This window comes from Rhinolophus ferrumequinum, chromosome 8, assembly GCF_004115265.2.
Source record: "Rhinolophus ferrumequinum isolate MPI-CBG mRhiFer1 chromosome 8, mRhiFer1_v1.p, whole genome shotgun sequence".
NCBI lineage: Eukaryota > Metazoa > Chordata > Mammalia > Chiroptera > Rhinolophidae > Rhinolophus > Rhinolophus ferrumequinum.
Window position 1 is genome coordinate 89,428,196 of NC_046291.1, and position 25,497 is coordinate 89,453,692.

Below are 25,497 nucleotides of genomic sequence, written 5' to 3' on the forward strand. Positions count from 1 at the left end.
TTTCTATGATTTTAAAGTTATGAAAACAAAAGGACTAAGTTCATTGTGCCTCTAAAATGAAGAAGCAGGTCTAATCTAAGAAACTGTTAAAAAATTAAAACGATGAATAATTTCCAAATTCTGTTTCTATGCAGCAACCCTCCTGCATTTGAAATTTTCAAGTAGAATAGCTATTATTTCCCACTGATGAACCACAAATGGGCTGAAGATATTTGCATACCTTTTTACACACAATATACACCAGCACTCTAACCTCTGATTCTTCTTACCAAATTCCATTTAATTTGTCATTAATTAGTAAATTGTTATGTGAAATGCTGCAAAGCATCTTGGGTGAAATAGCCAGCGTGATGATTATTCTTCTGGAAGCTATCTGAAATTGTTACTACTGAGCAATTTCCATGAAAATAGAAGGGTCTCTGGAGTTGTTCTTTTAAAATAAGAATAAAATGAACCAAATGGGGGAGAACAAATAAAGGCAATAATAAATCAAGGACAAAAGACAGGAAACTAGTCCCCAAAAAGTATCTAGGAAGAAACTGTGTTAGCTTATTTTTGCAAAGAGTAGATGCTTCTTCAACTTTCCTTTGAAGATGCAATAAAAACAAAACACATGATAAACAAGTCCAAAAGTAAACTTTCACATCTCTGAAAGCTTTTAACTAAGGTGGGGTGTGTGTGGGTGAAAATCTTGGCAGAGTTTAAGCAAGTTCAAGTTCCTTCTTCTGTCATATCCATCATATTATGTATTTCCATTTATTTTGTCAATTTCAGAATCATTGCTCGGAGTGATTATCATTGTCTTTCTCTCTTTCTCTCCCTCTCTCTTTCTCTTGTCTTGCTTGCTTTTCTCTATTTCCTTCTCCTCTCTTCTTTTCTTTCATTTAAAACCCGCTGAACGCATCTTCTGGATGGATGGGATTTTTTCCTTCAAGTTTTTTCAGTGTTTCATTCTTCCTCACTGCCACCTCGGTAACCACGTCCAAATGAAAGGCGAGCCTTTTTGACCCTTTGCCCTCCCTTTCCTGCTTTCTCTTCTCCTGGGATTCAATGGCTGATTGAAAGGTGTGTTAGGTTCACTGAACTTGGTCTTGGCTTCAGTTCCACCCAGAGACAAAGTCTGCTCCCAGGCCAATTTCCATATGAAAGCAGCCAAGATCTTTTCCCCCATTTTGGAATTCCAGGCAGCATCCTGGGCTCCGGCTTCTCGGACTCAAAGTTTTTGCCCAACTTTCCCCCACCCCCACCCCGAATCTCCTCCCACCCCTCTTTCTCTGGCCACCGGCGTCCCAATTGCTCCAGCACACTACTGAGACACTGAGAGAGCGTCTGTGAACTCAACTGACAACAACTCAGCTTCATGTGTTCTCTGAGGCCGATGGTGTAAGAAAGGGATTTGTTTATTAGGATTTGATATGGGCAGCGGGAGGTGGAAGATCTCATGTAGGATGGAGCGGGAGGGAAGGGTCCATGCTTGTTAGGGTTGAGTCTAAGAAAATCGTAACTGCCATTGCCAGCTATTTGGAACAGATATAGCCCCATTAAAGAATTTATCCGGTTGTCTGTAAATCCGGTTCGGGGTCTTAAGCAAACTGCCTCCAAAAGTTCTACTTTAGTTCCAAGAGGTCGTTTTGCCAAACTGGAAAATGACAACAGAAGAGAAGTTGCTCCTTTCCGTTGCATTCCTTGTATAAACAAATGGCCTGTTTGGACCCTTAAAAATGCCATTAGCGAAAATAATATCTCCAAGCTGGAAGAATGGGGAAGCCTGTCTCTGTTTGAAAGCCACAGAGATGTGTGTGGGTTGATGAGTGGGAACATCCCCTTCAGGTCCTAATTCACCTCACATCTCAATGGTTTCAGAAGTTGCTGGTGGGCAAATTAGCCTGGATTTATTTACTGGCTTGGGTTAAGATTAGCACCTTGATGTTTCCCCTCGAAGGTATGTCTAGTGTTAGTACCTGGTCTCATTTCAGGTATGTTCTGAACAATGCTTTGCTTCTTTCTTTTGTTGGGGAGTAAGGCACAGTGATTTATAGACTTCTTACGGTGGAGCAAATGCTGTAATTGTTTTCATGATGTCTCCTAAAAAATGTCATTTTTACTGTGGGGTGCAATTGTCTGGAAGACTATAAATATGGCTATAATTTGGACACCATGAGATTGTCATCAAATTCCTGCCATAGCAATGAGAAGCTACATGTCCACATGCATGAAGGAGATGTGTGTGTGTGTGTGTGTGTGTGTGTGTGTGTGTGTGTACACATGTGCATGGACATCTGTGGGTTTTTCTGAGTGTACCACAACATGTGAGCAATGTATATGTGTGCATGTGGTACATGTTCAATTGTGTGTGCACAGGGTTTGTGTGTATATATGTGTGAGTGTGTGAGGTATGTATGTAATGGGATATACCCATTGGACACCCATTGGATGTGAGTTGTGTGTCTGTGAGCCTAAATTTGTACAAGTAAGTGGGTATGAGTGTCAGGGAGTCCATGAATGTGCAAATCAGGCCGGGGAGCCAGTCCAATAAGAACCTTCGCATCATTGTCCCAGCAGCCGAAGGCTTCCCAGGCTCTCTGTTATGGTTGCATTCTCTGGGGAGGCTCCAGACCTCAGCCTCTGCCTCGAGGTACACTATGCTCTCCTGTAAGGAGAAATTATTAAAATGCGGGATGTCTGCTCTTGCAAGCCCAAACTCTAGTAAGTTGTGTTGGCCAGGTCCCTGAGAAACATCCTGGACATCACTGGAAACGCAGGCACTAAGCAAAAACATATGTGCCCGCCTCTGCCTTGGATCTAATGGCCTTTAAGGAAATGGATCTATCTCTGTGGAAAAGCAAAGGAGGAAAAACGGCATCGACCCCACTGTTTTCAGTGAAGGTGCCTGGTGTCATTTATTATGCTGACCAGATACCTTCTCTATGAATTATAATAAAATAGTCTACCCTTGTTTTATCTCGCAAGCCCTTTGTTGTCCAGCATCTGGCCTTGGTAATGAATTCATACATAGATGGGTGACAATAAGGAAGAAGAGTTTAAGTATTGTGACACTGTTAGTATTGATCATGGAATAGATTAAGAGACAGCCAGGAGGAATTTCTTCATGGGATCAAATTTTCTTTCTTCCCCCAACCCCCCAAGACAGCCTGCAGCAGTAGACACCAACATTTGTCAATGCAAGAATTTCGACTCTTGAACATAAAACCTCCCATCTCAGAAATTTTGCATCTAACAAATCACTGCATTTTGTCCTCAAATTTATCCTGTGGCAACATTTTTGGCAGGATTGCTGGACTGTGGGATAAAAAGACGAAGAATTTTCAAGAAAGGATTTCCCACCCCCAACTGCTGTGCACCGAACAGCATTGTCCAGGGAAAGGTGGTGATGATTAATCACGTCCAGCTCCCTAGGACTCACTCCCCCGCCCCCTCTCCCTTTCCATTCCCTCCCTTTCCATAGGCTTCTGTGACAGGGAGAATGATTCACTGACTTGTTGAGGATAACAGATATCAGGTCTTAGGTCCAATCTAGTTTAGTGTCTTTTAAGTAAACAGGCCTGGCCTGGCCTTGGGCCCTAACACCCTTGGCTTTTCCATGGCCTTTGTCCTGAGCAGTTTGTCTCAGCTCCCAGATCTTGTTTGCTTGGTCCTTGACCCCTTGACTTACTCTGCTGCCAGACGCAGAGTCTCAGACTCTGCTGAGCCCTAGTTCGTGGACTTGCATCCCCGGCACTGACCCCTGACTTCCTTTCTTGATGACAATTTTCCCTTGCCTTTCTGGTGCTTCTGTTTTTGTGGTCTCTGTGGAAGCATTTTTCATGATCCTGCCAAGCACCCCTGCTGGGTTCTCATTAGTTCAGGGATGGAACCCCAACTCCTGGCCAGCTCCAGCTATGGTCTGAGAATTACTACAGGAATGAGATTTACTAAGCAATAAAGAAGAAGAAGGTGGTTTATTGAGCATCTATACCATGCCAAGCGCTGTGCAAGGGAGCTTTGTATGTGTTACCTAACACAGCAAGATACGCATCATTGCTCCCAATTAACCTTTGCAGATGCTGAGTCTGAGTGAGTTGAAATCACTTGCCCAAGGTCACTCAGCACAGCCAGTGAGTGGAAGAAGCAGGGTTTAAGCCCACGTCTAACTTATTTCTGTTATCTTACTCCTCTAATAATCCTTATCCTGATCACATCAGAATTTGCGCAACATTTATATCTGCCAAACTGTAGGCCAAAAGATTGTCCGTAATGCCTTTTTGTATACTTCAAACTGAAATATTACTCACATACTGTAAAATTCATCCTTTAAATGTGTACGATTCAGTTTTTTTTTTTTTTGGTATATTCACAAGCGAGTACAGCCATCACATTGTGTCTAATCCCACAATGTTTTCATGCCCCTGAAAGTAACCACATACCCATTAGCAGTCCTGTCCCGAACCTCTGACAACCACGCATCTGTTTTTTGTCTCTATGGAGTTGCTCATTTTGAACAATTTGTATAAATGGAATCATTTGTGGCCTTTGCATCTGGCTTCTTTCACTTAGCATAATATTTTCAAGGTTCATCCATGTTGTACCATGTGTCACCATTTTATTCCTTTTCATGGCTGAATAATATTCCATTGTATGGATAAGCCATATTTTGTTTTTTTTTAAGATTACCTTCCCAACTACCCTACGAGGTAGGTATAATTATCATCACCATAGGTAAACTGAGCCATAGAGAGATTAAATGACTTACTTTAGGTCATAGTCTAAGAAAGGTCTGGAAAATATAATCATTTTGCATTTGTATTGTCAGTTTAAATTGTTTATTGTCCATCCATAGCAGATGATGGAGCAGGCCTGTAACCACGATGGAGCAGAGATACAGGGTGAAATGCACATCACACCAGAGCTTAATACAGGTTGTCACTCTCCAGGGCCCTTCCTGTGTTTCATTTCAGGATTCCACTTCATACTCTCTTCATGAGGTGTCCCAGACCCACCCCAAAAGCCCTGAGCCTTGCAGTGGCCTCTTTGGCCTCAGCAAGTTTACAGCATGACCTGGGACCACAGTCCGGCAGGAGAGAATAGGTGGAGAGAAGACGCACTTTTCGGATGGGACATTTGCTTATGCTTCTCAGTGGACAAGGTATGTCCATTCAAGCCCACATCCTTAGTCAGAACTGGGGGAGTTGGAGTTTTTCCTTCCCTGACAGGGATCCCAAGGGCCAAGTTTTTTACAGAGCATAAAGTAATAAGAACTAAAGAACAGTAAACAATTTTTTAATCAACAAAATTATATTTCGTGTCAATTTCACCACTCCAGTCTGTCTTTCTAATAATAAAACATTGACTAATTACTCATTGCAAAGCCTGTACCACAGGCACAGTTCCTGCCCTCAAGGGACTTATATGCAGAGTGAAAGAACGTGCCCAGGAAAAGTCAGCGGCAATAGCATTCTTGGCCACACACCGGTATTGAAAGTGGGTGTGCTAGAGAAAGTGGCCAGAGAAAGGCAAGACTGTGTGGGTTGGAGCAGGCAAGGAAGGCTCCCTGTAGGAGGGGGAGAAGGTGGGGCTGGGAGAGGTTGAGGGCCTCAAGCAGGGCTGGAATTTAGTCACACATCCAGCAGAGGCCAAAGGTGAAGAAAACAGCCCAAGGAAAGGCACAAGGGTAGGTAGGAGCTAATGTGGAAGGACAAAGATGAGTAAGTCTGTCTGGCTGGAGTAGAAAGGATCTTGGGAGCTTCCAAAAGCTGAAGAGAAAGGTAGGGCTGAAACTATGGCAGGACAAGGAATTTAGATTTCATTTGGTAAGCAAACAAAAATCAGGGTGGGAAACTGAGGCAGGATCAACCTGGGCGTGGTGCAGTCTGCTGGCTGGACAGGAAGTGTCAAGTAACAGGGGAAAAGTTTTCCAACTTGATTGCTCCTTGAGAAGGAATCACAGAGATTTGAGAGCTGGACCCAGGTGGGAGGGCAGGCTTAGGGGGATGTTTTCACAGGCAGCCAGAGGCTGCCAGAGGCTGATGAGAACAAAGTGCAGATAAAAATTCAGGGGCAGACAAGTTGACCTAATGTGGGCTGACGCAGTGAGTGACACCAGAGGGAGCATTCCGAATATGACGAGGATAGTTGGACATCGAATTGCCCGATTTGGTGGCCAAGTTAAGGGTGGGGGCTCAGGCACAGAGAATGAAAAATTGAGCTAGCATCTGGGACAGATTGTGCCTACGTGGGAGCTTAAGAAACGTGTCTATAATTCAGTTCCAAATCTGGATGATTCAAAAGTCCAACTTTAAAAGGTAAACGAGAAACTTTTCATCCTGATGGTGGCTATCATTTACGGGGCCCTTATGGTCCAGGAATGTTCTATAACACAAGGAAACTGCTCAGAGAGATTGAATGGCTTGTTTAGTGTCAGTGCCAAGACCAGGTGTAAGCCCTTGTGCAGCGGGCATCAAAGTCCAAGCTGGTTGGCTTTCGTGGTATATCCATACAGGTTTTCAGATGTGCTGAAAAAGAGGCATCTGTGCATCTTTCCATCCCAGGCATCTTGACTTTTGACTTCTTAGTCCCTGCGTGAGGACTACAACACAGCCTGGTTATGTTTCCTCGCTCCGGCTTAAATGGTAGGACTGTTGAACACAAAGCCAGATTCAAAAATGTGTGAGATTGGTGTCTCTTCTCAGTGCTTTAAAGTAGCTGAATAAATGTTCTCTGTCATATCCATGACTTTTATGCTACAATCATGTGGCTGAATCATCCTGCAATTGCCCAAGTACCTAGTGGTAGTATTTATTTTTATTTTTAAGAAGTGACCTTTTTTCTGTAGAACGATTTCATCATTTAAATCAAAATAGACATTGTTCTTTTACAGCTTTTTGTGCATCCTGGCCTCTTAGTTCCTGATATTTGTCGGGGGAGTGGAACCGTGTGTGCACATGAGCTTGTGTGTGTGTTTTGCACGTGTGTGTGTGCGTGTGTGCACACGTGCACGTGTGTGTGTGCACATGCACACCTTCAGCCTTTGTTATTGGAGGAGAACGAGCACATGGGGAATGGGAAGTGGTCTGGCACAGGGAAATCTCTCGCAGGTCTGCCGCGGTCCACGTGGAGGCCCTGCTGCAGGGGTCTGCGGTGCAGCAGTGCGGTGCGAGGGTGGGGGAGGGCTCCTCCCCTGACCTTTCCACCTGGGATTCTGGCACCAACACTGACATTCCAAGCATCCTCTCCGAGGGCACTGCTTGGGGTATGAGGCCACTCACTTCAAGCCAGGAAATTTCATCCATATGTTTCTGATTCATTTACACTCATAAAAATGTGATTTTAAAGAGCAATGTGAGATGCAATAAGCTTTCGAGACTCTCTCTCCTGCTCTGTGTCTCTGCTCAGAGGAGTGGACAGAGCCGGTTAGCCAAGAGGAATCGAATTCAGACCGCAGGATCCTCAACCCCAGTGGCAGGAATGCCAGCGAGGCTTATGCAGATAGTCCCCTGCCAGGGGAAGGTGACTTGGATGGTAAAGCATCAGGCTGAAACCGTGCCCGAGATCTGGCTTCTGCCCTTCCCCAGGGACCACTGGTGCAATAACCCGAGGAGAATGATGGCTTTTTTCCTTGCTATTTTTATTTTCTCGATTTCTTCTCCTTTTATTTGCTCTCATCACCCTGGGAGCATTGATTGCCCTGCCTGCTAACTGCTCAAAATATTTGCAGCTCCTATTGTATCTTATTCCTTCAGATTAGCTCATCAGGAGCCAATTCACGCACTCCCTTTGTTTTTTTTTTCGTTTGTTTGTTTTTATTAACTGAGATATTGCAAATTGCCTGAAAATAGAGGAGCTCTGTTTCAGTCTCAAATCCATATTACCTTGGAAGCGATTTGGCTCAAGAGCTGTGTCTCTTGGCCTCTAATGTGTTTACCTAGTTTGGCCATCATACTCTACTCAGTCTATTGTCTTTTTGTTTTACTGCCCAGCCCTGGTTGGTTTCCTCTTTGCTGCTCTTGGAGATGGTCGGTGGGGGACGTCTGCTCCTGTTGTAGCATCTTTGCCAAGTGATATAGCAAACAACTAAACAACGCTGCACCAAATTAAGTGAAAGATAGGAGCTTTGGAAGCACACAGATTAGTAAATGAATACTGATCCTCCCACTTCTTAGTTGTATGACCTTGGGCCTCGGTTTCCTCCTCTGCATAGCGAAGATGATAAAATCCATTGCGTAGTGTTGCATTGCTGTAAGGATTTAATAAGTCATATTTGTCCCTGTAGCCACATGGCCTGGTACAGTGCTAGGCACACAGGAGGAACAATTTCATGTTAGTGTCTAGGCTCCTTCAGCAAAAATGCCACCAAAAACAAACCTGTAGTTACGAAAGTTGGGTTTATTAACGTTGGCAGTGAGGGAGAGCACAGTCCCAGGGGAATCAGGGAGAATCTCAGTAAGTGGGTATTTGAAGGAGCGTATGATAGATTTGGGCTTTAGCCGAGTGACTTGGGGGAGAGTCTAAGGAAGCTGGGGTTTGATGCTGTCAGAAAGTGAGGTCATTCTATAATTGGGTATCTCAATAAATCTGATCTCTAAGGAGGAGAAACTAGATAGAGGATGAAGCTGTAAACGGTAAAGAAGTAGCAGTCACTCATTCTGGCTCAGAGATGGGGGTGTTTGCTGTGTTGTGTGTGGCACAGTGACCTTGTTGTTGTCCCTGCTTAGACACAACTAAGAGGTGGCCTTGCTTTGCCTCATTTATCATGATCTCAGAGTAGCCTTGTCTGAGGTTGGTATTTTGTGAGTTGTTTATGTCTGGGAGGAGAATAACAATGTTCAGCTGTGAGTTCCAGGTCAACTGTTGAATTTCAGGGGCTGCTCTTTTTTCTTTTTTGCCAGCTTTCTCCTTTTCTCCCTCTCCGAGAGACAGCAGGCTGGCTTTCCAGTTAAGGATGAGCAGTCTGTATGTCGTGCTATAACATCAAATGGCCCTCATGGACCCACATCTGTGAGAAATGACTACTTTGATTGGAGAACAGTTCAGGCAGGAAGGGGAGAGAAAATAAAGGAATTGGGAAGGGGATTGAATATTATCTGAGTTCTTCTCCTGGAAAAGTGGGGCATTAGGTTTGCCAGAACTGGGGCTGGGCATATGGGCAGCAGGACATCCTCAGAGGCTGCAGAGCATGGAACAATCTGGTGGCTTGAGGCAAGGCCAAACACAACACATACACAATGGGTCTAAGCTGAATGGAGAGGCCCTTGAAAACAAGTGCAGGTGGCCAAAGAAATCCCAAAAGTAGGGAGATGAAGTAAGAGGTATGGGAACTTGGAAAAGCTTTATAAAGCACCACAGTGGAGAAGCAAGGAGCCTATCTATTAGGTGTCTTCGTTCTTACCTACTAATGGGATGGAAGTCTTGATGATACTGGACTAGTTCACATAAATAGGCACATCAGGAAACCATGGGGGAAAACGTTTGCCTGAAAGTTGGAAAGGTGGGAAGTGACCAGATTATTGATATTCTTAAATAGTCTCCCTGTCCTCCATTGCACACATTTATTTGTTAGGACTAACGAATTATGGTGGTTAGGCTTCTGGGTAGTTATACTAATGTCACCGAAATTTTGGTTTTGTCTAGAAATCTTTCTACCCTGAATCACAAAGATGCCTTGCCTCTATCTTTAACAAGTCTTAGAGTCTCCTTGCAAACTGCATGTTTGTGCCCCCCGCAAATTCATATGTTGAAACTGAATCCCCAGTGTGATGATATTTGCAGGTGAGGTCTTTGGAAAATGATTAGGTCATGAATGGGATGAGTGCCCTTATAAAAAAGACCCCAGAGAGCATGCTTGTCCCTTCCACCATGTGAGGACACAGGGAGAAGACTGTCGTCCATGGACCAGGAAGAGAGTTCTCAGCAGATGTTGCATCTACAGGCATCTCGATCTTGGACTCCCAGCCTCCAGAATGGCAAGAAATCAATTTCTGTTGTTTATAAGCTACCCAGTCTATTTTGTTGTAGCAGCCTGAACAGACTCAGAAACAAACCCATCATGTTTGCAAAGGATGCCACTCTTTCTTCTCCACATGTCTCACAATTTACCAACTGGCTAATATATCTGTAATGGGCATATTTTCCTGAGCAAAGTCAATGCCAAGAACTGCCTTTTCCTTGGCCTCACTGCAGCCAGTGTTTACTATTCCTGCTGTGGGCAGAAAGGGTAATATGTAGGCAACTTCTGGCTGGAAAAATATATGGCCCAGTGTCTCTTTAATTCCTTGACTGATTCTCTAGGCTCTTTTAGATTCTTTGTCTTGTTACTGACACTCTTGCCTGTGCCTTTAATCTCTCCCTCTCAATTGCATCCTTCTTATCAACATTTAAACAAACTCTTTCCTGAAAAAAAATACAGTAACTCTCCCAGTACCCCACGCTCCTTCCAGCCACAGCTCTTTTTCTATTTCTTCACAGTCATACTTTTTCTCAGAATGTTGTCTGCCCCGGCCTCGTCCCATTTACTCCCTACTTCCTGCAGTCTGATTTCCACCTCTTTCACTCCCTAGAAAGTCTCCTGCTACACACATCTAGGCTTTTTGCTCCTAGAATATTCAGTGCTATCAAATCTCAACTGAAGCAGGATGCCTCCTCTGAGCTCGAGAACCACGTACCCACCTCTGATAAACGATTTTCTACTTGTTTCCTCACACGATGTGCAATGGGGCTTAAAACTCTCCCTCTCCTCCCCTAACCTGCTCCTCCTCCTATGTTCTCCATCTCAGAAAATGACATTACCAGGCTGTGGGGACAGAGCCAGGAGTGTAGTTTCCAGGCTCTCGGCCTCACGTGGAAAGGTGCTCACTCGGGTAGTAAATGGCCATCAACTGTGATTGGATGGCCATCAGCTGTGGCTAGTTGGTCGTCAGCTATAACCAGTGAGCCACTGGCCACTAATACAACTGCCGTGGCTACACTAGCAGCAAATGGGGGCTAGCAAGAGGATGGTGGCTGAGCCAGCAAGAGCGGATTGCAGTTAGGACGGCGGATTGCAGCTAGCAAGTGAGGTTGGTTAGCAGAGAGAATAGGACAGCAGGTTGCGGTTAGTGTGGCTCCTGCTTCCTGTGTCTCCATCCCAGCCGCCAGCGAGAATATAGTGGTGTGACTCCCCTACCTATGGCTCCGTGGGTGTTCCTTTTTGGCCTCACCATGTCCTGAGTTCTTATGTGGGGAGCGGGACCAGAGGCCCCGCATGACACCCCACATGACAACCACACATCTAGTTGTTTAAATGACAGACGCAAGTATCCTCAATAGCTCTTGTTGCTTCACTCTCCAATTTCCAGCATTTAACTAGTCACTATGCATTCTCTAAATATATCTGCAGTTGATTCTCTTTTGTTAGTTCAGGTCACAGTCTCTATTTGCTTGGATGACTATAGCAGCCTCCAGTCTTTATACGTCGTGTCTTTCTTCCCTCACACTTGTTCTCCATTCTACAACCAGGGGCAGCTTTTGAAACAAAACTCCACTCCAGTACTCCCACTTTAAATCCATCCCTGGTCCTGACTGACTATGGAATGAAGCTCAAACTCTGAGTTCATAAGTCTATTCTGCTGTGTAATAGCTACGTAGATATACACACATCATTCTGAGGCTTAAGTTTCTTCATCTGTAAAATGGGAACAATAACATTTGCTCTTCTTATTTTGTAATTAGGATGAAATGATGTCATCAAATATATAAAATATAAAGTGTTTTATGAAGTAAAGAATGATGATACACTGCTCAACGCATATTGCTGAGTGGATGGATGAATTATTTCTGCCACTCTGTTTTCCTCTTTAGGCCCAGCAGGTGGGAGGGGGAGCAGAGCAGTAGGGGAGATAATTTCTAGCCCCTTAAATCTGAAGGGCTGCTGCTTCACAATCTGGGACCAGCATGTTTAGTGCTGACTTTCCTTTTCCTCAAGTGTCTTTATTGTATCCATCCGTAAATCCAGCTGTGGAAGAACCACTTCAAATAAGCTCTCCTCAGCATATATCACCACCCCCTGAGGAGCGTATGTTCTGTGAAGTTAAGGGAATAAATATAGATCTTTCTAGAAGGGGAGAGAAAGGAAGGACTTTCACTTTTATTCAATTATCACTTCAGCAGCTGTCTTCATGACTTGGAAAATTCCCCTCACATCTCTCGATGGATTCTCCATTGTCAGAATCCCCGTTCTCACTGGCTGACAGAGACTAGTCTTTAGTGCCAATAATATTTGATGTCGAAAAGCAGAAGGAAGTGACACCAGGATCTCTTACTCCACATTAATCTCTTCATTATTTCTGACATAGATATTACAATGTTGTCACAGATTTAATAGAGGATAATGGTAATATAATTCTAATGCATTAGGTATGATCTGGGGTGACTATAGTCTAAACTTTTAATATAAAATAGATATTCTGTATGTGAAGGTAAATGAGCTTGAACACAGACGCACACAATGAATATCACAAAGGCACTGCCTTCACAATAGGGAGTAAGAAATGAGCTTTTCATTACTGGATATGATTGACATCTTTTTGTGTCCATTCATGGCTGCAAAACTCCCAGTGTCATAGCGGAGAACATGAAGAATTTCTTCAACAACTGTGATGGAGACTTTAAGCCATGAAGTTATGGAAGCTCGAAGTCAATTGTTTCCAAAAATGCAGAGCAAAATGAAATAATTTTACACTTTGCTGTTAGTCAAGATGTTTCCTTCTAAGGCATTTTTTTTTTTCACCCAGTCATATCTAAATGATATATAGCTTTCCAATAGCCACAGGTGGTAGGTGTCTGTTCCAAGGATTTTCCTTTTAAATGCTTCCAGAAGGCCCCCATGGAGCTAAGGAAAGGGGAGAAAATCATTGCCCAGTTCTTCAGCTCCAAGCCATTTTTGTTTCCTAGAACTAACTTATCTTTCCTTTTTCTTTTTTCTTTTTTTCTTTTTTTGAATTCCTTGTTGTCTTTCATGCTTTCATGTGGGTTTTGCATCTGGACTTCCCTTCTTTTCCCCATCTCCAAGGATTAGGAATTCAATTCTGTCTGTTAATCTCTAATTTGATATTTACCCTCTTCAGCTGATTTTTTTTTCAAAATCAGTCTCTCTGACCACAGTTAAAAGAGACATGGCACCTTTATTCCACTGCCGGTTGTCTTGGGACCCCTCCCAGGTATGCCTAGGCCATTGCCCATGCCCTGTTTGTCCTGTAAGGGAGATCAAATGACAAGACAGGTCATGAGAATAGGAGGCCCATTTTATAGATGGGAAATTGGGTTTGGAAAGGTCATGTGAGTGGACTATCTTAACTCTCCAAGTCAATACTCTGATTCATAAGAGACCAGAAAAAAATAATTGGAATGGAGATAGCTTCTTATATGTTTCATAAGCAAAGTATATTAGAACACATTAGAATGGATTTATACAGGTGATAGTAGAGGTTTCCTTAAATCTTGGCTAGGAGGATTTCTTCCTTTAGATATGTGTTTCTTGAGAGCGTCTCCTGACTCTAACGAGTAAACGGCTGAGACTTGACAGGAAAATTTATTGCTATAATGAAAACAAAAACAAAAACAACTTAGCAAAAGTCTCCTACAATATCTCATAATTGTGAAATACAACATATCTTACAAAACCATGCGCTCTCTAGCAGATTTATAACGGATCAATTTTCTAAGTTTATAAGAAAAAGAAAGACCATTCTAGTTTGTAAATCAGTATTTCGTAGGATGCTGGTGAATAGGAAATCATGAGAATAAACATCTAATTTTAGAAAACCGAACTGGCAAATCCAAGCTGCAAAAACACATTTTATCTTAGAAACTGTCTGATCACATGGGTCACTTGAGGCATGTTGCATATTGGGGAGGGAAAGAAGTGAAGATACTTGAGTTCTAAGGAGAAGAAGAAGCACAAGAGTGAAGGCTGGGTGGAGGGGATAGGAAAGTTGTGGCTGGCCAGACAGCATCGTTAATATTGCTGTAGTGGTTACTGTATATTGAGCTCTCACTAGTGCCAAGTGACTTATATGTATTATTTTTAGTTTCTTACAATAACACTGCAACATTGCTGTTATTATTCCCAAACTGGAGGCGAGGAATGAGAGCTAGCATAATGTGCCAAAGGTTAAAAAGTTTCTGTGGAGCACAGCTTCTGACAGGCCTCCCGATGATCCCCTTCCTGGTATTCAGGTCCTGTGTAACCCTATCCTTTCAAATGTAGGCCGGACCGATGACTTTCATCTAAGGAACATAACATGGAAAAAGCGATGGAATATCACTTCCAAATTAGGTTATAAAAAACAGTGATTTGCATCTTCTCTCTCTCTGGTGTTATCTCTTATCTACTTGTTTGCTCACCTGATAAAGCAACTGTCATGTTGTGAAATGCTCTGTGGAAAAGCGCATGTGACAAGGAGCTGAGGGAAGCCTCCAGTTAACAGCTTATGAGAAACTGAGGACTCAGTCCAAAAACCACAAGGAACTAAATTCATCCCACAATCCATGAGTGAACTTAGAAGTTGGCTTCCTCAGTTGAGCCTTCAGATGAGACTACAACCCCAGCCAACACCTTGAATGCAGCCTGTGAAAAACCCTGAACCAGAGGCATCCAGTGAAGTTGTGCCAAATTTCTGACCCACAAAAACTGTGAGATAATATATCTATGTTATTTTAATCGGCTATATTTGGGGGTAATTTGTTACACAGCAGTAGATAACTAATGCAGTTACCAAATAGCCAAGGTAGCATGTGATCTAAGAACTTATCAGACTCCCAAACCTATCTTCTTTCTACATTACCCTTACATTATCGTCAACATTTACTGAAAATTTTCTATGTGCTGGCCATCATGTTAAACACTGGGATTCAAAGGCACAGTTCCCTTGGAGGGAAGAAGCCTAGGTCAATTTTCATGAGGAGTGAGGATTTCAATTTGGTTTTGCCTTAAATGTAGGGCAAATGGAGAAGAAGGAGGATCACATCCCAAGCTTGAGGAATGGTGTGAGCACGGATATAGAGGTTGAGATGAGCTTGACCTATAGTGAATGGACCATATGGGCAGAGTGGAGGGTTCTCAGCCGTGGCTTAAGGAAAAAATGGCTCCACTGAAAACCTTATGTGTCCTCAGGATACAACTAAAAAGCTAAAAAGGGCCTGATATATATATATATATATATATGGTGCCAAAAAGGTATACACAGCTTAAGAAAGGAAAAAACTGTATTAAAATTGTAATACTCAATATGTACCGATAACAAAAGATGAATACAAGTCACGTTTGACTTCTGCAATGACAAGAGGTGCTCAAAGTGGTTACCATCAGTGTCCAGACACTTCTGATTATGGCGAACTACTGCTTGAGCAACAATGACCAAAGCGTCCACTTGTATACATTTTTGGCACCGCCAGTAAGTGTGTACACACACACACACACACACACACACACACACACACACTAGCATTTTAAAACATTAATGTTACTATAGAAAAGACTCCGAGAAGTTATCTCTCAATGTCTCTTTGAATTGGTATGAATTGATTTCTATGGTATATTGTTAACTGAATAACACAAAATGTGGGATAGTAGTATTCTAGCTATTTCATAAGAAACACTGAAAGGGTAAACCAGAAAGTAACCAAAAAAAAAAATATCTTTGGGACAGGGTAGAGGAAAGATGTGGAGGGTATAGGATGGGAACTAGACGACCATGAACATATCTTTTTGTGTAGTTTTACTTTTGAATTTTGTAAATGTCTTAATCAAATTAAGAAAAAGTAAACATTAAAGTTGAAAATAAAGTAAAACAAATTAATCTAATCGTATCTAAAACTAAAGAAAATAATCATCCCAAGGGATGTTTGAACACAGTCCTATTAGTGAGCATGCATTGAATATATATTCTAAAAACCAATAGAATTGACTTCGCTCAGTGTTTTCATGTAGAAGTAATGCTGGTGGTACAATTTGGAAACTGTTTAATGGGTATCATAAGTTATGCCAATGTTATTAGGGACTAAAATTTTCCATGTAAGAGAAAATAAATGGTGTGGCAAGATGTGCCTGGCTCACTTTTTACATTATCTGCCCTAAACCTGGGATCATCCATTTCTCCAAGAAGCTCTTCGTGGGGAGCGGTATTTAAAAAAATAATCTGGTCACTAAAAAAGACTAAAAAAAAAATAAATAAATAAAATAAAAAGAAGCCTTACTTGTGTCTCACTTGTGTCCTTGTAGTGCCCCTGACTCTGACTGCAGACGCTTTGGTTTAGTTTTACCTCCAGCTCACAGCGGAAATAGTAGGAGATGAGTTTGGAGGGGGTGAGTTCTGTCAGATGGTAAAGAACATTAAATACCTGTTATATAAATCTGGACATTAGCGGATCAGTGGATGGAAACAGTTGAATGTTACTGGGACTGAGGTGCCTGCTGTTGATGGCAACAAAGAATAATGCTTAGTCTGATACATGTTATGTACTTAAGTTGTCGTCTGGGTCTAACACTGAGGTTCATAATTTCTTGTTTGCCAGTGTTCCATAACCCAGTTATAGAATGAATAAGCTTCTTATATAATTTTGCAAATGCTGGTGTTAGTGCTTGCTATGCAATTGGACCTACTTGAGCTCCTGAGCTTAGTTTAGCATAATTTTAGTTTTATCTTGTTCGTTACCACGTTATTATTACAACTTTAGTTAAAATATATCTTGAGCTTTAAATATGTGAGTAAAGCTATTCTAAGCAATCCAATGCTTTGCGCTAAATCAGAATGTCTCCAAATTTACTTCTTAGGAAATGTACTTACTTTTTGTTACTCTTCATTTTATAAATTATATAAATATAGAAATAATATACCTAGGAAAAAGGATAATTGTTATAGTACAAACTATTAATAATTAAGATAATAATGGTCTTTCTACCCCCAGTCTCATTTCCCAGAGGTTTTTGATTTTTCTGTTGGTTCCCACAATAATTCTGAATAATAGACCCCTAGTTCCTGATTTATAGACTCCCTCCATGAAAGATAAAGAATTTAACTCACCTAACTTTGCCTTCCTTTCTATGTCTCCCCTGAATTTGTTCATTAAGTTGTTACTTTTGGTTGTATTGATGATCTTTAAGACATTTATTAGTATACTGAAACCTTAACTTTTGGTTCTGTTTTATACACTACCCCTTGATTCATGACTATTCAGAAATAAACTATTACCTCTATGTTATTTTCCATTTTTTCTTCCCCTGCTTCACTTTCCATCCTCCATCAACATTATTATTTTTTTATATTACCAAGGTTTTGCATTAATATTTTGTTCTGTAATTACAATTATATGTTAAGTTGTTTACTACAGAACTAAATAATGTGATTAGATCCATGAAAAAATAAATGTAATTTTATGTCATCAAACTTGTGCTGCTTATAGGAGAATGTTCCAAGTGTCAAGGTCAATGGGATTCTGTTTTTTTAAAATATGCCTTAAACTGCTTATATTAATGCCATAATTTAGTGTGCTTTGCTTTTGATTCATGACTTATGTTTTTTTTAAATTTTTACTGGAGCTTATATTTGTATTGTTTTTCCTTTTTGAGAAAATAAGCTCTACCATTTTAGCATTGTATTTTCATCTTTCATCTTCTACTAAATTATAATATTTCTTAAATAAAAAAAATTTTTTTGAAGAAACTTTCCTTGGGGTCCTCCAATTGTTGGTTCTAGTTTATGTCAAGCTGATATTGCTTTAATTGCACTTTGTAGTAGTTTCCTTGTTTCTTAGAGCCCATGATTCCTCTTTCATGTACTGAAGTACATCCTCAAGTGACATTTTTTTTTCATAAATAGTGTGTGGTTTCATAAATTTTATGGCCTTATATGTGAGTATATCTATGTGCAGTCTTCATTGATAGTTTTTCTGGGTATAGAATTCTAGTTTCAGTATCATTTTCCTTCAGAACACTGAAGGCATTGCTCCATTGTCTTGCAGCATGCAGTCAATTTGACTCAATATCTTTCTTTAGTTCTGGAAAATTTATCTTCTATTCTTTCATTGATTATTTTTTCACTTCATGTTCTCTTTTCTTTTTGAAATACCTATTAAGTATTTTGGAATACCTGGAATACCTGTTAAGTAGATATTGATTTCCTGGATTATTCCTCTATGTTTCTTACTTATTAAAAATCTCATATTTCTATTTCTTTGTTCTGTTGCTATACATTTTAGTAGCTTTCCCAAACAATTTCTTTTAACACTTTGGATTTGTTTTTATTTAGGCCATTTTATTTTTAATTTCTAATATTTATTTTAAAAATTATTTTACTGAACTCCTAATTTAGTAGTAGCCTATTCTTGTTTTGTAAGTTTCTTTGAGTATATTTTTATTATTAATCTTAAAATCTGCCTTTCCTCTGAAGTCAGGTATTCTGTGGTCCTTCCCTTCTGTACTGCTGGTTTCCTCAGACATCTGCTGATCCTTGGTTATCTTTTTGTATTTGTGAATTAAGCACAGAGCTATGTAGCAGAATACTGGACAATTATGGTGTGAGTGAGCCAAGAAGGGCCCATCAGAGGAGGGGAAATACTGGAAGAGGAGACCAGAGTCAAACTGAGGAGAAAAGCCCTGGTAAATTCTTCTTCCACAAGCTGGGGCCCAGCTTGTGATGCTAGAATTACCCCAGAGCCAAAGCTGTTCTATTTTTCTGTAAGTAATAGGGCCAAAGCAATAGACTTAACTTTGTAAAGTGTCAAGCCTTGAGGCAAAAAGAGAAACAAAAAAGGTTAAAGACGAGGGAGAGTGTCCTGTCGGCTCATGCTCTGTGAAGTTTCTCTCTCAGTGCAGCTGGCTCTGCATCTCCTGCTGCCTTGTGCATTTATGCCTGAACTCTGAAAATGTGAAACTGTGTTCTCCCATCAGGAGAAAACCTTTTTGACAGTTGTGAGTGCTCGGCGGGAGTATTTGGAGCAAGGCTGTGCAGGATCGGAGATTAGGCCATGCGCTTTGCTGCCTGACAGTCTGTCACTCTGGGGTCAATCCCACCCCAGCAGCTCTGAAGGAAGAAGCTGTGCTGGATAGGCGTGCAATAGGCCCTTAGAGGAAGCAGCCTATCCTCACTCCAGATCCTGCTTTAAAGAAGGGGTCCTGCCATTTGAGGAAGAGGCCACATTCTCTGTGGGGCTGAAATAATTGCAAAAATCTGCTCCCGTTTTGGTAAAGAAATGACACTTTTTTTTTCTTGTTTCAGCGCTCAGAATTCTAGCATGTGACTGGATGAGGTGGTCTCCAGATGTCTGCGACATTTATATGAAGGACTGAAATGAAATAATTGGAGCTAGTATTTTTGTTGCATGCACTATTAGAGGCTCTGTCATAGAGTGCTTTCAGCACATTATTTCATTCAATCTTCACAGCCTTCTTCAGAGAAGATACTGTCACCATTTCACATGCATGTAAGTAGAAGAGCCAAAATTTGAATGCAGATCTGGCTTGCTTCAAATTGCTTTTTCCATTAACATCCATGTTTATCAAAGTATAGAGCACTTGTCAAGCACAGCATTAAAGTCCCCTTTCACTACTAATTAGATGAATTAGGTAAATTAAGCTGTTTGGACTTCAGATTTCTTATTTGTAAATGGGAATAATAATAATATAAAGAGTATCAACTTTGTGAGCTGTCATGTGGGTTAAATATATATGTGTACTTGTATATATTTATATATAACTCAGTACATACCTGGTACATAGAACCCATTCAATAAATATTTGTTGAATAACTGAATGAAAAATAATAATAGTCTTATAGAACATCCATTTCCATGTAGCAAGTTTTCTCAATTTTGCTACTATTAACATTTGGGATTAAATAATTCTCTGTGGTGATGGGCTAGTCTGTACATCACAGGATGTTTAGCAGTGTCCCTGTCCACTACCCATTAGCTGTTAGTAGCAATTACCTCCACTACGCACCCCCAATTGTTTTGACCACGAATGTCACCAGACATTGCCAAATGTTCCCTGGGAAGCAAAATTGCCCCACTGAAAACCAGAGCCTTAGAGGAAACCAGTTGTGCCTTGGACAGCAGAGAGGAGCAATCTCAACGTGGTAAACAGTTCAGATTGTCTATAGTAAATAATTTTGGTCTCTGTGGCTACTGCTCACCTCTGCCTAGTAGCATGAAAGCAGCCATAGACAGACATAAATTAATGAGTGTTACTGTGTTCCAGTAAAACTTTATTTACAAAACCAAGCTAGCTCATGCGTTGTCATTTGCTGTCCCTTGCAAATGTAGAATGAGCAGCAGTGTGGCACCCTCATTAGATATACCCCGCTGTTATTGTGTTATACAGCCTGAGCCTGGCCTTATATATAAGAGGAGGGGACTTTGTCTACAAAGGGTGCCTGTAAAACCTTCTGCCTCATAGACTAGGTATGGTGTCTATAATACCACAATGGAAGAGTCATCTTGTAGAAAGTCAAGCATGGCTTTGACCAGTATCCTCCTCATAAAACCACATTCCTACAAGAAGCCTAGAAGATAAAGCTGTTTTCGGTGTAGACCACTTATAGCTGAATGAGTTTCTCCATTAAGAGGGATTCTTGATCCTCTGTAACCACTGAGCTTAGTAGCATAAGGGAGTGAGGCAGGAGAACAAAATGCACAGCAGGGGCCCTTAACACAAACTGGTCTAACTTCTCAAACCAACCTATCAAGAACATCTCTAGTTTAGACTGAAGAGGAAACGGCACAGAAGTCAACTCTGTTATTTGGCAAGGTTGTAATTAGGCTTGCAAATAGACCTTTATTAATAAGGAGCACTGAAATCCTTCTTTAAATAGTACCCTACAACCAGCATGTCAGTTGCCTGCAGGTTAAAGCATGCCCCTTGTTATTAAGATAATGTTCTACATATCTATCTCAATAGACCGCAAACATCAACCTGCCACAAACACATTCTCACGGTGCCAGTCAGTCCTTGCTAAGCGCAAGCAAGAGGGTGGTAGTGGGAAAATAAAAAATCTGAATTAGATTTGTTTGGGATCCTACTGCCTTCCTTCATTTAGCTCAGATCTACCTCCTGTTAAACAGGACACGTTTTAAAATATCTCTGACAGAGAGTATGCTTTCTATATTACGTTACTATTCTAGCTTCCAGGGCAGATTGGGAAGTCAATGACGTGTAAGCAGCAGTCATGGGAGGATTAGAAAAGCTCTTTAAAGGGGCTGACTTAGCTGTTAGATCCATTTTGTCTGTTTGCTTTATCCTCTTATTTTTGCCTGAAACTTGGTGATGATGGCTGGTGTTTTTGCAACCACTCTGTAATCAGAGATATTATAAAGCTGGCATCAACTCCTGGATAGCCTATCTTTGGACCTATTATATAAGAATGAACAACAAACATCCATAAGAAGCTAGTTTGAATGTCTTTGCTATAAGACCTGAGGTAGCTTAAAGGTGACCATCAAATTTTCACTCTTGCCATAGAGAGGTAGAATCTGTTTCCCTTATCTTTAACATGGGCTAGCCCTCTGGCCTGTTTTGATCAACAGAATGTGTCATAATGAATCTTTGGGACTGGGCTTCAAGGGATCTGTAGCTTCCACCCTTGTCATTTAGAACTTCCTCTCTTGGAACCCAGCTGCCATGCTGTGGGAAGCCCAAGCCACATGGTGAGACCACATGGAGAAAAACTTTGATCAACAGCCCAGCTCTACTCTCTGCTGATAGCCAACACTGATGTCCAGCCAAATAAATGAGCCTTCTAGGATGTTCTGATCCAGCCAAGACTCCAGATAACTGCAGCCTTTGCTAATACCACATTGAGACAAAGAGCCATGCCTCTGAGCCCAGTCTTCCAGATGACACCACAAAAGCATTAGATATGTGAGTGAGTCCTCTCAGATGTACCAATTGATCAAGACTCCAGGTAACTGCAGCCCCAGCTGACACCACCTGGAGCAGAAGAACCACTTGGTTAAGCCCAGTCAACCCACAGATTCATGAGAGACAATGAATGCTTCTTGTGTTTTAAAGGCACACCTATATGGTGACTAAAAATAGGAACCATTCAGGAATAGAATTAAGATTGCAACTCTCTGCAAGTAGGACCGCTGGAAAACATCAGGAAAACTTCAAGTCTCAAGCATATACTAATAATTTAGAATGTGAGGGCCTAATACTCAGCCTAACTATATTTTGAAGGCCCGAGAATTAAGAAATAGACATAAAAACTGGTTTTAAAGTGGTAAATCTTTATATCTTTGGGCTAACGAACAGAAAAGCCATCCCACAGGTCTGCCAGTATAAACATGTGAACACATGACACCCCTCCCCCCACAGATGATAATTCCTGTTGCTGAAATAATGGATGAGGATTACATAGCACATGATGAAATACAACAACGTATGACTTATAGTGCAAACGATGATGAAGAAAGATCACAACCCCAAATGATATATAATAAGAAAGACGAAAGGGACTTTATGTTTAAAATATTCAAAAAGATAAAAGATTAAATCTGTAAGGTAATAATGGGGTATCATGAAAAAAAGAGTAGAAATAGTTGGACAAAAAAGTGAAACACTAGAAATAAAGAAAAGTAATTGAAATTTAAAAAGTTTCAATAGATGTACTAAACAGTAGACCATATATGGCTGACACACACATACAAAGAATTAGTGAATTTGAAGCCAGATCTGAGAAATCACTTAAAATATAACACAAAGAGCTAAAGAGATACAAAGTAGAAAGAAGTTAAAAGACACAGGGCTTATATTGAAAAGTTCCAACACTGGTTTAATGAGGATTCTAGGAAGAGAACATAAAGTGAATATGGTGTGTTGTATAATTTTTCCAGAAATAATTATCTGGATCCTTGAGTTGAAAAATTCTTGAGTCCAAAATAATAGCATTTGCTATACAACTAAACTGTTGACAGATTTTATATACATACATATATATATATATATATATATATATACACACATATATATATATATGTATATATATATGGCTTTATTATATACATATATAGATGGCTTTATTAGAAAGAACTTATATTCATATCATATCTTATGTAATTTCCACTAATGATGAAACTGGAACTTTGGTTTACCTTCTCCATTTTTTTCTGGCCCTTTCCATCATATCTGTGCCTTTCCTCATTGTATCCCCCTTATCAGGAATGCCCAGTTCCATCTCCAATGCGTGACAGAGTTCCACCACCTCCTAGAAGCCTCTCTGACTACCCCAGGATATTGCCTCTACTTTCTTTAAGATTTTACAGCACTGAGGTCTGCTCACTTGTTTGGTTCTCGGTCCATCGGCTTTTTAATGAGTTCTTTGGGAGCTCTTTCAGGTTGGGGGCTTCAGGCGTTTCTAGGCTCCCTAGTGACTTCGTTTGTTCTCAATAAATGTTAGTTTATTAATTGGGGGCTAATCCTCCAAAGATTTGTGAGAGTCATTTTTGGAAAGATCAAAGGGATAACAACGAAAAAGCGTGTGGAACACGTTACTGCTGCACACCCCCACAAAAAAAACAAAGACCCCTCCTATTACTACTGTACCCCTACCACTACTTCCACTACTACTGTGAGCACTACTGTTACTACTAATTTCTAACAAAGGCCTCAAAGTGAAACACAGAGGACTTGAGCAGAAGTTTCCAGTGAAACTGTGGAGCAAGAAGACTATTGAGTCGTGGTAGTGAAAGCAGGTAACGGGGAGAATTCTTAAGAGGCAGGAGAAAAGTGAAAGGAGTAGGGGTAGAGGAGAAAGAATACTGTGCGAGGGAAAGAAAGGATGGCTGAGATTCACTCCCTGATGGGGTAGAATGCTGGGAATAACAAAATTAAAATGAGACAAAGAACCACAAAAATGGTGTAATGCAATTTATTCCCATGGGAGGGAAGACATTTAAGCCCCTTGTCTTATAGAAGATGTAGAGGCTGCTTGCCCAAGAGCAAGCCTAATGAATGGCTCAGAGAGACAGGGTTGTCAAGTCCACAAAACCACTTCCCTAGAGATACAGCTTCATTCTTTCAGTGACCCACATTCACTGGAATAATTGGAAACTATTTCAGAAGTCACAGAGGCCAAGGGTCTTCTCAGGGTACAGTCTCACATCGATTCAGCTTGGAAGGGAACTAGAGCTTTGTGGATTTGGCAGTTTGGGCTAAGCCAAGAGTAGAGTATTTGACTCTTCCCCAGCATGATGAAGCTAGAGAAATACCATGACTGACATCACCAAAACCACCAGTTTATTTGTCATAAACATCAATCTTTAATTACTGACCAACTGTATTCATTTCCATAGCCTTTAATTTGTTTTTTACCATCTTCAAAGGGAAAATACCTTTAATCCCAAATTTCTCTAATATCCTGGATGAAGCTTCTATCATTTTATCCCTTCAAAGTCAGATCATTCTTTTCTTGGTTAATTTATTAACTGAGCTTTCTATATACTGTGTGTGATGGCTTTTGATACAAAATGTCCTGCTGAACACATCAATCTGTCTAGTTGCTGACTTTCAACTTCCCGGCTCAATCAATCACAAAGCACCCTAATACTTCTTGGCTTGTCCTGAATTACATTTGATACCAGTCCAACCTTATCTTTAATAAGCTCACCTAGGTAATTTGCATACAACAAACAAATTAGGTCTTCCAATGATTATAAGGTGCCAAAGCCATAAATCAATCTAGAAATAACTTACTACTAGAAGCCTTCTGGCTAAATGTGCAACAGAACTAATAAACAAATTAAGTTAATTCCTTGTCTCAAATTTAATTTGTTCTCTACACTATACAGTTTCATCTGTCATCTACAATTAACTGTTAGAGTTAGATCAGGAATAAAGTCATGCTAGTGTTTTGGATGCTTTGCCTATAATTTTTTGATTATTTTGAGCATATGATCATACATTTGTGGTGTTTGTTCTACTTGTGTTTGTTCTACTTTAACAGCTCAGCTATAAATATGGAATGACACAGAGTAGAGACTAGGGGACCTGGATTCTCCATGTGTCTCTAACAAGGAACCTGTGAGTTTTTGAGTAACATGTCAACATTCCCTCAACTTCCCCACTCTAAATTGAGGGGGAAGGGGCCTGTGGATAAGCTTCAAGTGGTCTGTAAACTCTTGAAATAAATGACATGCAACATTTTTAATGTACGTGTACATTTTTTCCTTTTAGAGAGAGAATCTACTTTTTAATATCAAAAGGTTAAGAAATACCAGATGAGAGTATATTCCAATCCTATTTTAGTATTTACATAATATAATCTGATTATTATTTTACGTTCTCGAGGAAGATTTCTATTTTTCAAGAAGAGTTTAATGCTCTCGACTGTGCTCTCTAAATTGAATGCACATACAAATCAAGGGTGTGGGGAATGATGGGCTTTTGACAAACTCTCTTGGGACAATTGTTCATATGAAGAAAAATTAAATCCCTACCTCACACCATGCACAAAATCAAATTCCAGATATATTAAA

The 25,497-nt window shown here is 40.7% G+C and overlaps 1 long non-coding RNA gene across 1 annotated transcript; it reads left to right on the forward strand.

Annotated features, from left to right (window-relative positions):
- Positions 1–1,319: 1,319 nt before the first annotated feature.
- LOC117025526 (uncharacterized) lies at positions 1,320–19,631 on the forward strand. Its single transcript, XR_004423632.1, has 3 exons — positions 1,320–1,383; positions 4,956–5,143; positions 19,245–19,631. It is a non-coding gene; the product is annotated as an uncharacterized LOC117025526 (long non-coding RNA).
- Positions 19,632–25,497: the final 5,866 nt, after the last annotated feature.